The sequence below is a fragment of the Aquarana catesbeiana genome, unplaced genomic scaffold, assembly GCF_042186555.1.
Source record: "Aquarana catesbeiana isolate 2022-GZ unplaced genomic scaffold, ASM4218655v1 unanchor86, whole genome shotgun sequence".
Classification (NCBI taxonomy): domain Eukaryota; kingdom Metazoa; phylum Chordata; class Amphibia; order Anura; family Ranidae; genus Aquarana; species Aquarana catesbeiana.
This window is the reverse complement of record NW_027362746.1, coordinates 885,860-900,544: the sequence shown is the minus strand read 5'-3', so window position 1 is coordinate 900,544 and position 14,685 is coordinate 885,860. Positions and strand designations below refer to the sequence as shown.

Genomic DNA, 14,685 nt, shown 5'->3' with positions numbered 1-14,685 from the left:
GGTGGTTCGAGCCCACCCAGGGACGCTCATGTTTTCTCCATTACCTCAGTGGGGCCCGAAGGCTAAAACAAAGCGTGTCCTTTGGCTCTCTTCAGGTGACCGGCAACTGAGCAGACAAACAAGCGTTCACTGGAGACCCTTGCAAATGTACTAGCCGTTTGTTGAAGAGGTTTACATAGTTGATCGAGCCACTTCTTTGGCTCAGGAAGATAACTGCAGCACTTCTAGTCACACCTTAAGACAATCACCATGTGAATGTGTCGATGTTGATTGTCCAAGAACAGGGGGAGGTGTGAAAATTGTAGAACCGCCCTGTTCAAGTTAGATGATCCCATTGTTGGTGGCAGGAAGCCTGCATAGCTATTGGTGCCTAGATCGGCGTGGCTAAAGGTGACAATTGTTGTCAAATCGCTTGGCTAGCTAGAGCGATGTTCAAAATGGGCAGTGCAGATAGTGCCGATGTACAAGCTTCCGTCCCAGTGTATTGCTGGACTTGAAGTACACAGCGATGCAATTGTTGTTAAAGATCCTCCGGAGTTTTTCTGACACTCCAGTGGCTTACGGGGGTGACTATATTTCTCCAAATGTTCTGCTTCTCCCCAGTTTGTTTTCGTGACCTTGTGGATGTTTAGCCAAGACCCAGTCTGGCTAGCCACAAGCTTTCAAAGCACACCTGAGAGGGTCTGTAGACTCTTTTTGTTGTTACCGCGTCAGCCCGATATTGCAGAGTCCTAAGAAGCCCCAGCTTGGGTTCCAGTGGGTGGTGTGAGCCAAAAAGCAGATAGCGGTGTGTGTGGGTAGGTTTCCTGTAGGCCTCCTTGCCCAAATGCACCCCTTTCCTTGCCTTGCAAGACACAGTCCAAAGCGGGTCATTTGCTATTCGATGCCTTCGTCACCGAATAGCAAATGGTGCAATATGATGCCAGCTAAGGGTGTTAGCGTTGTTGCCAGATACTTAGCAATGTTGTGTGTGACAGAGTTGATTCTCTTTGGGAATCAGTAGTCAAAATGGCTGAACCTTGGCCCTGGATAATGCTGGACCTCCTGAGCGAGTTAAAGCATAAGGCCAGAGACTTTTCGAATGCCGAAGAAAGTCTCCACAGTTGTCGCTAAGCCAGGATATCTTAGGAGCTTTCTTCAAGGACCTGGATGACTTGGGTCTTTGCTTAGGGCCGCTTTGCAAGGCCAAAAAGGGATAGGAGTGCGTTGGCCGGGAATCGAACCCGGGTCAACTGCTTGGAAGGCAGCTATGCTCACCACTATACCACCAACGCAAGGCTGTCCGGGGCCTGTGCCACTATCTCTATCCAATTCGTGTCACACGTGGCGCTGATAAGAACCACGCCCCAGCGCAAGGTCAACTTGCTGCCATACGAATTGACCACTAGAAAGATAAGCTCGAAACATTTCCCCGTTTGTGGAGGGAATGGAAGAGAAGCCAGTCGATATGGTAAAGGTGGGGCCGTGCAGTGCGCATGAATGCCACTGACTGGGCCAAAACGTTGCGATGCCATACGCCCAACGTGGGGCTCGAACCCACGACCCTGAGATTAAGAGTCTCATGCTCTACCGACTGAGCTAGCCGGGCTAAGACGCTGCCTCCCGTGTGGCCTCTTGCTACCAACTGACGCCAAACACTTTTTGCTAACTTTCGGCCCAATTTGTTTTGATAGACGCAATGCGCTTCCAAACACTCCTGCGCTTACTTGCTGTCAGGGAGGTACATCACCGTTGCTGCTGTGGTTTTTGGGCTCCCAACAAAACGCGGTAGGTGCTTCGATTGTGTTTTCTCGCTGTGCAAAACGTGAAGCCGAGCTTTCCCACATCACAGCTGCCAAGGCATTTGACCTTTCAGGCAGAGGCGGCATAGACCAATCCCTCAAGGCAGAAGGACTAACGCAAAGGGCAAAGCGCTGGCTTTGAATGCAAGGAGTCACGGGCTACGACCCACCGGCGGGCCCTTCGATAGCTCAGCTGGTAGAGCGGAGGACTGTAGCGTCAACGTAGTAATCCTTAGGTCGCTGGTTCGATTCCGGCTCGAAGGATGCCCTCTTTTACCCTGCCACTCTCCCCCTTTAACTAGAAGGCACTCTAGAAGGCACTCTAGAAATGTGCAATTGGGAAGCCTTTTAAGGAACTTTGTTTTTATTATTCATGTCTCCCTCGGCCGGTGCGCCGGCCCTCGGCGTGCAGTCTCTGTGGCGCAATCGGTTAGCGCGTTCGGCTGTTAACCGAAAGGTTGGTGGTTCGAGCCCACCCAGGGACGCTCATGTTTTCTCCATTACCTCAGTGGGGCCCGAAGGCTAAAACAAAGCGTGTCCTTTGGCTCTCTTCAGGTGACCGGCAACTGAGCAGACAAACAAGCGTTCACTGGAGACCCTTGCAAATGTACTAGCCGTTTGTTGAAGAGGTTTACATAGTTGATCGAGCCACTTCTTTGGCTCAGGAAGATAACTGCAGCACTTCTAGTCACACCTTAAGACAATCACCATGTGAATGTGTCGATGTTGATTGTCCAAGAACAGGGGGAGGTGTGAAAATTGTAGAACCGCCCTGTTCAAGTTAGATGATCCCATTGTTGGTGGCAGGAAGCCTGCATAGCTATTGGTGCCTAGATCGGCGTGGCTAAAGGTGACAATTGTTGTCAAATCGCTTGGCTAGCTAGAGCGATGTTCAAAATGGGCAGTGCAGATAGTGCCGATGTACAAGCTTCCGTCCCAGTGTATTGCTGGACTTGAAGTACACAGCGATGCAATTGTTGTTAAAGATCCTCCGGAGTTTTTCTGACACTCCAGTGGCTTACGGGGGTGACTATATTTCTCCAAATGTTCTGCTTCTCCCCAGTTTGTTTTCGTGACCTTGTGGATGTTTAGCCAAGACCCAGTCTGGCTAGCCACAAGCTTTCAAAGCACACCTGAGAGGGTCTGTAGACTCTTTTTGTTGTTACCGCGTCAGCCCGATATTGCAGAGTCCTAAGAAGCCCCAGCTTGGGTTCCAGTGGGTGGTGTGAGCCAAAAAGCAGATAGCGGTGTGTGTGGGTAGGTTTCCTGTAGGCCTCCTTGCCCAAATGCACCCCTTTCCTTGCCTTGCAAGACACAGTCCAAAGCGGGTCATTTGCTATTCGATGCCTTCGTCACCGAATAGCAAATGGTGCAATATGATGCCAGCTAAGGGTGTTAGCGTTGTTGCCAGATACTTAGCAATGTTGTGTGTGACAGAGTTGATTCTCTTTGGGAATCAGTAGTCAAAATGGCTGAACCTTGGCCCTGGATAATGCTGGACCTCCTGAGCGAGTTAAAGCATAAGGCCAGAGACTTTTCGAATGCCGAAGAAAGTCTCCACAGTTGTCGCTAAGCCAGGATATCTTAGGAGCTTTCTTCAAGGACCTGGATGACTTGGGTCTTTGCTTAGGGCCGCTTTGCAAGGCCAAAAAGGGATAGGAGTGCGTTGGCCGGGAATCGAACCCGGGTCAACTGCTTGGAAGGCAGCTATGCTCACCACTATACCACCAACGCAAGGCTGTCCGGGGCCTGTGCCACTATCTCTATCCAATTCGTGTCACACGTGGCGCTGATAAGAACCACGCCCCAGCGCAAGGTCAACTTGCTGCCATACGAATTGACCACTAGAAAGATAAGCTCGAAACATTTCCCCGTTTGTAGAGGGAATGGAAGAGAAGCCAGTCGATATGGTAAAGGTGGGGCCGTGCAGTGCGCATGAATGCCACTGACTGGGCCAAAACGTTGCGATGCCATACGCCCAACGTGGGGCTCGAACCCACGACCCTGAGATTAAGAGTCTCATGCTCTACCGACTGAGCTAGCCGGGCTAAGACGCTGCCTCCCGTGTGGCCTCTTGCTACCAACTGACGCCAAACACTTTTTGCTAACTTTCGGCCCAATTTGTTTTGATAGACGCAATGCGCTTCCAAACACTCCTGCGCTTACTTGCTGTCAGGGAGGTACATCACCGTTGCTGCTGTGGTTTTTGGGCTCCCAACAAAACGCTGTAGGTGCTTCGATTGTGTTTTCTCGCTGTGCAAAACGTGAAGCCGAGCTTTCCCACATCACAGCTGCCAAGGCATTTGACCTTTCAGGCAGAGGCGGCATAGACCAATCCCTCAAGGCAGAAGGACTAACGCAAAGGGCAAAGCGCTGGCTTTGAATGCAAGGAGTCACGGGCTACGACCCACCGGCGGGCCCTTCGATAGCTCAGCTGGTAGAGCGGAGGACTGTAGCGTCAACGTAGTAATCCTTAGGTCGCTGGTTCGATTCCGGCTCGAAGGATGCCCTCTTTTACCCTGCCTCTCTCCCCCTTTAACTAGAAGGCACTCTAGAAGGCACTCTAGAAATGTGCAATTGGGAAGCCTTTTAAGGAACTTTGTTTTTATTATTCATGTCTCCCTCGGCCGGTGCGCCGGCCCTCGGCGTGCAGTCTCTGTGGCGCAATCGGTTAGCGCGTTCGGCTGTTAACCGAAAGGTTGGTGGTTCGAGCCCACCCAGGGACGCTCATGTTTTCTCCATTACCTCAGTGGGGCCCGAAGGCTAAAACAAAGCGTGTCCTTTGGCTCTCTTCAGGTGACCGGCAACTGAGCAGACAAACAAGCGTTCACTGGAGACCCTTGCAAATGTACTAGCCGTTTGTTGAAGAGGTTTACATAGTTGATCGAGCCACTTCTTTGGCTCAGGAAGATAACTGCAGCACTTCTAGTCACACCTTAAGACAATCACCATGTGAATGTGTCGATGTTGATTGTCCAAGAACAGGGGGAGGTGTGAAAATTGTAGAACCGCCCTGTTCAAGTTAGATGATCCCATTGTTGGTGGCAGGAAGCCTGCATAGCTATTGGTGCCTAGATCGGCGTGGCTAAAGGTGACAATTGTTGTCAAATCGCTTGGCTAGCTAGAGCGATGTTCAAAATGGGCAGTGCAGATAGTGCCGATGTACAAGCTTCCGTCCCAGTGTATTGCTGGACTTGAAGTACACAGCGATGCAATTGTTGTTAAAGATCCTCCGGAGTTTTTCTGACACTCCAGTGGCTTACGGGGGTGACTATATTTCTCCAAATGTTCTGCTTCTCCCCAGTTTGTTTTCGTGACCTTGTGGATGTTTAGCCAAGACCCAGTCTGGCTAGCCACAAGCTTTCAAAGCACACCTGAGAGGGTCTGTAGACTCTTTTTGTTGTTACCGCGTCAGCCCGATATTGCAGAGTCCTAAGAAGCCCCAGCTTGGGTTCCAGTGGGTGGTGTGAGCCAAAAAGCAGATAGCGGTGTGTGTGGGTAGGTTTCCTGTAGGCCTCCTTGCCCAAATGCACCCCTTTCCTTGCCTTGCAAGACACAGTCCAAAGCGGGTCATTTGCTATTCGATGCCTTCGTCACCGAATAGCAAATGGTGCAATATGATGCCAGCTAAGGGTGTTAGCGTTGTTGCCAGATACTTAGCAATGTTGTGTGTGACAGAGTTGATTCTCTTTGGGAATCAGTAGTCAAAATGGCTGAACCTTGGCCCTGGATAATGCTGGACCTCCTGAGCGAGTTAAAGCATAAGGCCAGAGACTTTTCGAATGCCGAAGAAAGTCTCCACAGTTGTCGCTAAGCCAGGATATCTTAGGAGCTTTCTTCAAGGACCTGGATGACTTGGGTCTTTGCTTAGGGCCGCTTTGCAAGGCCAAAAAGGGATAGGAGTGCGTTGGCCGGGAATCGAACCCGGGTCAACTGCTTGGAAGGCAGCTATGCTCACCACTATACCACCAACGCAAGGCTGTCCGGGGCCTGTGCCACTATCTCTATCCAATTCGTGTCACACGTGGCGCTGATAAGAACCACGCCCCAGCGCAAGGTCAACTTGCTGCCATACGAATTGACCACTAGAAAGATAAGCTCGAAACATTTCCCCGTTTGTAGAGGGAATGGAAGAGAAGCCAGTCGATATGGTAAAGGTGGGGCCGTGCAGTGCGCATGAATGCCACTGACTGGGCCAAAACGTTGCGATGCCATACGCCCAACGTGGGGCTCGAACCCACGACCCTGAGATTAAGAGTCTCATGCTCTACCGACTGAGCTAGCCGGGCTAAGACGCTGCCTCCCGTGTGGCCTCTTGCTACCAACTGACGCCAAACACTTTTTGCTAACTTTCGGCCCAATTTGTTTTGATAGACGCAATGCGCTTCCAAACACTCCTGCGCTTACTTGCTGTCAGGGAGGTACATCACCGTTGCTGCTGTGGTTTTTGGGCTCCCAACAAAACGCGGTAGGTGCTTCGATTGTGTTTTCTCGCTGTGCAAAACGTGAAGCCGAGCTTTCCCACATCACAGCTGCCAAGGCATTTGACCTTTCAGGCAGAGGCGGCATAGACCAATCCCTCAAGGCAGAAGGACTAACGCAAAGGGCAAAGCACTGGCTTTGAATGCAAGGAGTCACGGGCTACGACCCACCGGCGGCCCCTTCGATAGCTCAGCTGGTAGAGCGGAGGACTGTAGCGTCAACGTAGTAATCCTTAGGTCGCTGGTTCGATTCCGGCTCGAAGGATGCCCTCTTTTACCCTGCCTCTCTCCCCCTTTAACTAGAAGGCACTCTAGAAGGCACTCTAGAAATGTGCAATTGGGAAGCCTTTTAAGGAACTTTGTTTTTATTATTCATGTCTCCCTCGGCCGGTGCGCCGGCCCTCGGCGTGCAGTCTCTGTGGCGCAATCGGTTAGCGCGTTCGGCTGTTAACCGAAAGGTTGGTGGTTCGAGCCCACCCAGGGACGCTCATGTTTTCTCCATTACCTCAGTGGGGCCCGAAGGCTAAAACAAAGCGTGTCCTTTGGCTCTCTTCAGGTGACCGGCAACTGAGCAGACAAACAAGCGTTCACTGGAGACCCTTGCAAATGTACTAGCCGTTTGTTGAAGAGGTTTACATAGTTGATCGAGCCACTTCTTTGGCTCAGGAAGATAACTGCAGCACTTCTAGTCACACCTTAAGACAATCACCATGTGAATGTGTCGATGTTGATTGTCCAAGAACAGGGGGAGGTGTGAAAATTGTAGAACCGCCCTGTTCAAGTTAGATGATCCCATTGTTGGTGGCAGGAAGCCTGCATAGCTATTGGTGCCTAGATCGGCGTGGCTAAAGGTGACAATTGTTGTCAAATCGCTTGGCTAGCTAGAGCGATGTTCAAAATGGGCAGTGCAGATAGTGCCGATGTACAAGCTTCCGTCCCAGTGTATTGCTGGACTTGAAGTACACAGCGATGCAATTGTTGTTAAAGATCCTCCGGAGTTTTTCTGACACTCCAGTGGCTTACGGGGGTGACTATATTTCTCCAAATGTTCTGCTTCTCCCCAGTTTGTTTTCGTGACCTTGTGGATGTTTAGCCAAGACCCAGTCTGGCTAGCCACAAGCTTTCAAAGCACACCTGAGAGGGTCTGTAGACTCTTTTTGTTGTTACCGCGTCAGCCCGATATTGCAGAGTCCTAAGAAGCCCCAGCTTGGGTTCCAGTGGGTGGTGTGAGCCAAAAAGCAGATAGCGGTGTGTGTGGGTAGGTTTCCTGTAGGCCTCCTTGCCCAAATGCACCCCTTTCCTTGCCTTGCAAGACACAGTCCAAAGCGGGTCATTTGCTATTCGATGCCTTCGTCACCGAATAGCAAATGGTGCAATATGATGCCAGCTAAGGGTGTTAGCGTTGTTGCCAGATACTTAGCAATGTTGTGTGTGACAGAGTTGATTCTCTTTGGGAATCAGTAGTCAAAATGGCTGAACCTTGGCCCTGGATAATGCTGGACCTCCTGAGCGAGTTAAAGCATAAGGCCAGAGACTTTTCGAATGCCGAAGAAAGTCTCCACAGTTGTCGCTAAGCCAGGATATCTTAGGAGCTTTCTTCAAGGACCTGGATGACTTGGGTCTTTGCTTAGGGCCGCTTTGCAAGGCCAAAAAGGGATAGGAGTGCGTTGGCCGGGAATCAAACCCGGGTCAACTGCTTGGAAGGCAGCTATGCTCACCACTATACCACCAACGCAAGGCTGTCCGGGGCCTGTGCCACTATCTCTATCCAATTCGTGTCACACGTGGCGCTGATAAGAACCACGCCCCAGCGCAAGGTCAACTTGCTGCCATACGAATTGACCACTAGAAAGATAAGCTCGAAACATTTCCCCGTTTGTAGAGGGAATGGAAGAGAAGCCAGTCGATATGGTAAAGGTGGGGCCGTGCAGTGCGCATGAATGCCACTGACTGGGCCAAAACGTTGCGATGCCATACGCCCAACGTGGGGCTCGAACCCACGACCCTGAGATTAAGAGTCTCATGCTCTACCGACTGAGCTAGCCGGGCTAAGACGCTGCCTCCCGTGTGGCCTCTTGCTACCAACTGACGCCAAACACTTTTTGCTAACTTTCGGCCCAATTTGTTTTGATAGACGCAATGCGCTTCCAAACACTCCTGCGCTTACTTGCTGTCAGGGAGGTACATCACCGTTGCTGCTGTGGTTTTTGGGCTCCCAACAAAACGCGGTAGGTGCTTCGATTGTGTTTTCTCGCTGTGCAAAACGTGAAGCCGAGCTTTCCCACATCACAGCTGCCAAGGCATTTGACCTTTCAGGCAGAGGCGGCATAGACCAATCCCTCAAGGCAGAAGGACTAACGCAAAGGGCAAAGCGCTGGCTTTGAATGCAAGGAGTCACGGGCTACGACCCACCGGCGGGCCCTTCGATAGCTCAGCTGGTAGAGCGGAGGACTGTAGCGTCAACGTAGTAATCCTTAGGTCGCTGGTTCGATTCCGGCTCGAAGGATGCCCTCTTTTACCCTGCCTCTCTCCCCCTTTAACTAGAAGGCACTCTAGAAGGCACTCTAGAAATGTGCAATTGGGAAGCCTTTTAAGGAACTTTGTTTTTATTATTCATGTCTCCCTCGGCCGGTGCGCCGGCCCTCGGCGTGCAGTCTCTGTGGCGCAATCGGTTAGCGCGTTCGGCTGTTAACCGAAAGGTTGGTGGTTCGAGCCCACCCAGGGACGCTCATGTTTTCTCCATTACCTCAGTGGGGCCCGAAGGCTAAAACAAAGCGTGTCCTTTGGCTCTCTTCAGGTGACCGGCAACTGAGCAGACAAACAAGCGTTCACTGGAGACCCTTGCAAATGTACTAGCCATTTGTTGAAGAGGTTTACATAGTTGATCGAGCCACTTCTTTGGCTCAGGAAGATAACTGCAGCACTTCTAGTCACGCCTTAAGACAATCACCATGTGAATGTGTCGATGTTGATTGTCCAAGAACAGGGGGAGGTGTGAAAATTGTAGAACCGCCCTGTTCAAGTTAGATGATCCCATTGTTGGTGGCAGGAAGCCTGCATAGCTATTGGTGCCTAGATCGGCGTGGCTAAAGGTGACAATTGTTGTCAAATCGCTTGGCTAGCTAGAGCGATGTTCAAAATGGGCAGTGCAGATAGTGCCGATGTACAAGCTTCCGTCCCAGTGTATTGCTGGACTTGAAGTACACAGCGATGCAATTGTTGTTAAAGATCCTCCGGAGTTTTTCTGACACTCCAGTGGCTTACGGGGGTGACTATATTTCTCCAAATGTTCTGCTTCTCCCCAGTTTGTTTTCGTGACCTTGTGGATGTTTAGCCAAGACCCAGTCTGGCTAGCCACAAGCTTTCAAAGCACACCTGAGAGGGTCTGTAGACTCTTTTTGTTGTTACCGCGTCAGCCCGATATTGCAGAGTCCTAAGAAGCCCCAGCTTGGGTTCCAGTGGGTGGTGTGAGCCAAAAAGCAGATAGCGGTGTGTGTGGGTAGGTTTCCTGTAGGCCTCCTTGCCCAAATGCACCCCTTTCCTTGCCTTGCAAGACACAGTCCAAAGCGGGTCATTTGCTATTCGATGCCTTCGTCACCGAATAGCAAATGGTGCAATATGATGCCAGCTAAGGGTGTTAGCGTTGTTGCCAGATACTTAGCAATGTTGTGTGTGACAGAGTTGATTCTCTTTGGGAATCAGTAGTCAAAATGGCTGAACCTTGGCCCTGGATAATGCTGGACCTCCTGAGCGAGTTAAAGCATAAGGCCAGAGACTTTTCGAATGCCGAAGAAAGTCTCCACAGTTGTCGCTAAGCCAGGATATCTTAGGAGCTTTCTTCAAGGACCTGGATGACTTGGGTCTTTGCTTAGGGCCGCTTTGCAAGGCCAAAAAGGGATAGGAGTGCGTTGGCCGGGAATCGAACCCGGGTCAACTGCTTGGAAGGCAGCTATGCTCACCACTATACCACCAACGCAAGGCTGTCCGGGGCCTGTGCCACTATCTCTATCCAATTCGTGTCACACGTGGCGCTGATAAGAACCACGCCCCAGCGCAAGGTCAACTTGCTGCCATACGAATTGACCACTAGAAAGATAAGCTCGAAACATTTCCCCGTTTGTAGAGGGAATGGAAGAGAAGCCAGTCGATATGGTAAAGGTGGGGCCGTGCAGTGCGCATGAATGCCACTGACTGGGCCAAAACGTTGCGATGCCATACGCCCAACGTGGGGCTCGAACCCACGACCCTGAGATTAAGAGTCTCATGCTCTACCGACTGAGCTAGCCGGGCTAAGACGCTGCCTCCCGTGTGGCCTCTTGCTACCAACTGACGCCAAACACTTTTTGCTAACTTTCGGCCCAATTTGTTTTGATAGACGCAATGCGCTTCCAAACACTCCTGCGCTTACTTGCTGTCAGGGAGGTACATCACCGTTGCTGCTGTGGTTTTTGGGCTCCCAACAAAACGCGGTAGGTGCTTCGATTGTGTTTTCTCGCTGTGCAAAACGTGAAGCCGAGCTTTCCCACATCACAGCTGCCAAGGCATTTGACCTTTCAGGCAGAGGCGGCATAGACCAATCCCTCAAGGCAGAAGGACTAACGCAAAGGGCAAAGCGCTGGCTTTGAATGCAAGGAGTCACGGGCTACGACCCACCGGCGGCCCCTTCGATAGCTCAGCTGGTAGAGCGGAGGACTGTAGCGTCAACGTAGTAATCCTTAGGTCGCTGGTTCGATTCCGGCTCGAAGGATGCCCTCTTTTACCCTGCCTCTCTCCCCCTTTAACTAGAAGGCACTCTAGAAGGCACTCTAGAAATGTGCAATTGGGAAGCCTTTTAAGAAACTTTGTTTTTATTATTCATGTCTCCCTCGGCCGGTGCGCCGGCCCTCGGCGTGCAGTCTCTGTGGCGCAATCGGTTAGCGCGTTCGGCTGTTAACCGAAAGGTTGGTGGTTCGAGCCCACCCAGGGACGCTCATGTTTTCTCCATTACCTCAGTGGGGCCCGAAGGCTAAAACAAAGCGTGTCCTTTGGCTCTCTTCAGGTGACCGGCAACTGAGCAGACAAACAAGCGTTCACTGGAGACCCTTGCAAATGTACTAGCCGTTTGTTGAAGAGGTTTACATAGTTGATCGAGCCACTTCTTTGGCTCAGGAAGATAACTGCAGCACTTCTAGTCACACCTTAAGACAATCACCATGTGAATGTGTCGATGTTGATTGTCCAAGAACAGGGGGAGGTGTGAAAATTGTAGAACCGCCCTGTTCAAGTTAGATGATCCCATTGTTGGTGGCAGGAAGCCTGCATAGCTATTGGTGCCTAGATCGGCGTGGCTAAAGGTGACAATTGTTGTCAAATCGCTTGGCTAGCTAGAGCGATGTTCAAAATGGGCAGTGCAGATAGTGCCGATGTACAAGCTTCCGTCCCAGTGTATTGCTGGACTTGAAGTACACAGCGATGCAATTGTTGTTAAAGATCCTCCGGAGTTTTTCTGACACTCCAGTGGCTTACGGGGGTGACTATATTTCTCCAAATGTTCTGCTTCTCCCCAGTTTGTTTTCGTGACCTTGTGGATGTTTAGCCAAGACCCAGTCTGGCTAGCCACAAGCTTTCAAAGCACACCTGAGAGGGTCTGTAGACTCTTTTTGTTGTTACCGCGTCAGCCCGATATTGCAGAGTCCTAAGAAGCCCCAGCTTGGGTTCCAGTGGGTGGTGTGAGCCAAAAAGCAGATAGCGGTGTGTGTGGGTAGGTTTCCTGTAGGCCTCCTTGCCCAAATGCACCCCTTTCCTTGCCTTGCAAGACACAGTCCAAAGCGGGTCATTTGCTATTCGATGCCTTCGTCACCGAATAGCAAATGGTGCAATATGATGCCAGCTAAGGGTGTTAGCGTTGTTGCCAGATACTTAGCAATGTTGTGTGTGACAGAGTTGATTCTCTTTGGGAATCAGTAGTCAAAATGGCCGGGAATCGAACCCGGGTCAACTGCTTGGAAGGCAGCTATGCTCACCACTATACCACCAACGCAAGGCTGTCCGGGGCCTGTGCCACTATCTCTATCCAATTCGTGTCACACGTGGCGCTGATAAGAACCACGCCCCAGCGCAAGGTCAACTTGCTGCCATACGAATTGACCACTAGAAAGATAAGCTCGAAACATTTCCCCGTTTGTAGAGGGAATGGAAGAGAAGCCAGTCGATATGGTAAAGGTGGGGCCGTGCAGTGCGCATGAATGCCACTGACTGGGCCAAAACGTTGCGATGCCATACGCCCAACGTGGGGCTCGAACCCACGACCCTGAGATTAAGAGTCTCATGCTCTACCGACTGAGCTAGCCGGGCTAAGACGCTGCCTCCCGTGTGGCCTCTTGCTACCAACTGACGCCAAACACTTTTTGCTAACTTTCGGCCCAATTTGTTTTGATAGACGCAATGCGCTTCCAAACACTCCTGCGCTTACTTGCTGTCAGGGAGGTACATCACCGTTGCTGCTGTGGTTTTTGGGCTCCCAACAAAACGCGGTAGGTGCTTCGATTGTGTTTTCTCGCTGTGCAAAACGTGAAGCCGAGCTTTCCCACATCACAGCTGCCAAGGCATTTGACCTTTCAGGCAGAGGCGGCATAGACCAATCCCTCAAGGCAGAAGGACTAACGCAAAGGGCAAAGCACTGGCTTTGAATGCAAGGAGTCACGGGCTACGACCCACCGGCGGCCCCTTCGATAGCTCAGCTGGTAGAGCGGAGGACTGTAGCGTCAACGTAGTAATCCTTAGGTCGCTGGTTCGATTCCGGCTCGAAGGATGCCCTCTTTTACCCTGCCTCTCTCCCCCTTTAACTAGAAGGCACTCTAGAAGGCACTCTAGAAATGTGCAATTGGGAAGCCTTTTAAGGAACTTTGTTTTTATTATTCATGTCTCCCTCGGCCGGTGCGCCGGCCCTCGGCGTGCAGTCTCTGTGGCGCAATCGGTTAGCGCGTTCGGCTGTTAACCGAAAGGTTGGTGGTTCGAGCCCACCCAGGGACGCTCATGTTTTCTCCATTACCTCAGTGGGGCCCGAAGGCTAAAACAAAGCGTGTCCTTTGGCTCTCTTCAGGTGACCGGCAACTGAGCAGACAAACAAGCGTTCACTGGAGACCCTTGCAAATGTACTAGCCGTTTGTTGAAGAGGTTTACATAGTTGATCGAGCCACTTCTTTGGCTCAGGAAGATAACTGCAGCACTTCTAGTCACACCTTAAGACAATCACCATGTGAATGTGTCGATGTTGATTGTCCAAGAACAGGGGGAGGTGTGAAAATTGTAGAACCGCCCTGTTCAAGTTAGATGATCCCATTGTTGGTGGCAGGAAGCCTGCATAGCTATTGGTGCCTAGATCGGCGTGGCTAAAGGTGACAATTGTTGTCAAATCGCTTGGCTAGCTAGAGCGATGTTCAAAATGGGCAGTGCAGATAGTGCCGATGTACAAGCTTCCGTCCCAGTGTATTGCTGGACTTGAAGTACACAGCGATGCAATTGTTGTTAAAGATCCTCTGGAGTTTTTCTGACACTCCAGTGGCTTACGGGGGTGACTATATTTCTCCAAATGTTCTGCTTCTCCCCAGTTTGTTTTCGTGACCTTGTGGATGTTTAGCCAAGACCCAGTCTGGCTAGCCACAAGCTTTCAAAGCACACCTGAGAGGGTCTGTAGACTCTTTTTGTTGTTACCGCGTCAGCCCGATATTGCAGAGTCCTAAGAAGCCCCAGCTTGGGTTCCAGTGGGTGGTGTGAGCCAAAAAGCAGATAGCGGTGTGTGTGGGTAGGTTTCCTGTAGGCCTCCTTGCCCAAATGCACCCCTTTCCTTGCCTTGCAAGACACAGTCCAAAGCGGGTCATTTGCTATTCGATGCCTTCGTCACCGAATAGCAAATGGTGCAATATGATGCCAGCTAAGGGTGTTAGCGTTGTTGCCAGATACTTAGCAATGTTGTGTGTGACAGAGTTGATTCTCTTTGGGAATCAGTAGTCAAAATGGCTGAACCTTGGCCCTGGATAATGCTGGACCTCCTGAGCGAGTTAAAGCATAAGGCCAGAGACTTTTCGAATGCCGAAGAAAGTCTCCACAGTTGTCGCTAAGCCAGGATATCTTAGGAGCTTTCTTCAAGGACCTGGATGACTTGGGTCTTTGCTTAGGGCCGCTTTGCAAGGCCAAAAAGGGATAGGAGTGCGTTGGCCGGGAATCGAACCCGGGTCAACTGCTTGGAAGGCAGCTATGCTCACCACTATACCACCAACGCAAGGCTGTCTGGGGCCTGTGCCACTATCTCTATCCAATTCGTGTCACACGTGGCGCTGATAAGAACCACGCCCCAGCGCAAGGTCAACTTGCTGCCATACGAATTGACCACTAGAAAGATAAGCTCGAAACATTTCCCCGTTTGTAGAGGGAATGGAAGAGAA

The 14,685-nt window shown here is 51.1% G+C and overlaps 11 non-coding genes across 11 annotated transcripts; all 11 read right to left on the bottom strand.

Moving 5' to 3' along the window:
• Positions 1–1,202: 1,202 nt before the first annotated feature.
• Positions 1,203–1,274, bottom strand: TRNAG-UCC (transfer RNA glycine (anticodon UCC)). Its single transcript has one exon. It is a non-coding gene; the product is annotated as a tRNA-Gly (tRNA).
• A 241-nt stretch (positions 1,275–1,515) lies between these two features.
• TRNAK-CUU (transfer RNA lysine (anticodon CUU)) lies at positions 1,516–1,588 on the bottom strand. Its single transcript has one exon. It is a non-coding gene; the product is annotated as a tRNA-Lys (tRNA).
• Positions 1,589–3,443: 1,855 nt separating this feature from the next.
• On the bottom strand, positions 3,444–3,515 carry TRNAG-UCC (transfer RNA glycine (anticodon UCC)). Its single transcript has one exon. It is a non-coding gene; the product is annotated as a tRNA-Gly (tRNA).
• Positions 3,516–3,756: 241 nt separating this feature from the next.
• TRNAK-CUU (transfer RNA lysine (anticodon CUU)) lies at positions 3,757–3,829 on the bottom strand. Its single transcript has one exon. It is a non-coding gene; the product is annotated as a tRNA-Lys (tRNA).
• Positions 3,830–5,684: 1,855 nt separating this feature from the next.
• Positions 5,685–5,756, bottom strand: TRNAG-UCC (transfer RNA glycine (anticodon UCC)). Its single transcript has one exon. It is a non-coding gene; the product is annotated as a tRNA-Gly (tRNA).
• A 241-nt stretch (positions 5,757–5,997) lies between these two features.
• On the bottom strand, positions 5,998–6,070 carry TRNAK-CUU (transfer RNA lysine (anticodon CUU)). The gene has a single exon. It is a non-coding gene; the product is annotated as a tRNA-Lys (tRNA).
• Positions 6,071–8,238: 2,168 nt separating this feature from the next.
• Positions 8,239–8,311, bottom strand: TRNAK-CUU (transfer RNA lysine (anticodon CUU)). Its single transcript has one exon. It is a non-coding gene; the product is annotated as a tRNA-Lys (tRNA).
• A 1,855-nt stretch (positions 8,312–10,166) lies between these two features.
• On the bottom strand, positions 10,167–10,238 carry TRNAG-UCC (transfer RNA glycine (anticodon UCC)). The gene has a single exon. It is a non-coding gene; the product is annotated as a tRNA-Gly (tRNA).
• Positions 10,239–10,479: 241 nt separating this feature from the next.
• Positions 10,480–10,552, bottom strand: TRNAK-CUU (transfer RNA lysine (anticodon CUU)). Its single transcript has one exon. It is a non-coding gene; the product is annotated as a tRNA-Lys (tRNA).
• A 1,970-nt stretch (positions 10,553–12,522) lies between these two features.
• Positions 12,523–12,595, bottom strand: TRNAK-CUU (transfer RNA lysine (anticodon CUU)). The gene has a single exon. It is a non-coding gene; the product is annotated as a tRNA-Lys (tRNA).
• A 1,855-nt stretch (positions 12,596–14,450) lies between these two features.
• TRNAG-UCC (transfer RNA glycine (anticodon UCC)) lies at positions 14,451–14,522 on the bottom strand. Its single transcript has one exon. It is a non-coding gene; the product is annotated as a tRNA-Gly (tRNA).
• Positions 14,523–14,685: the final 163 nt, after the last annotated feature.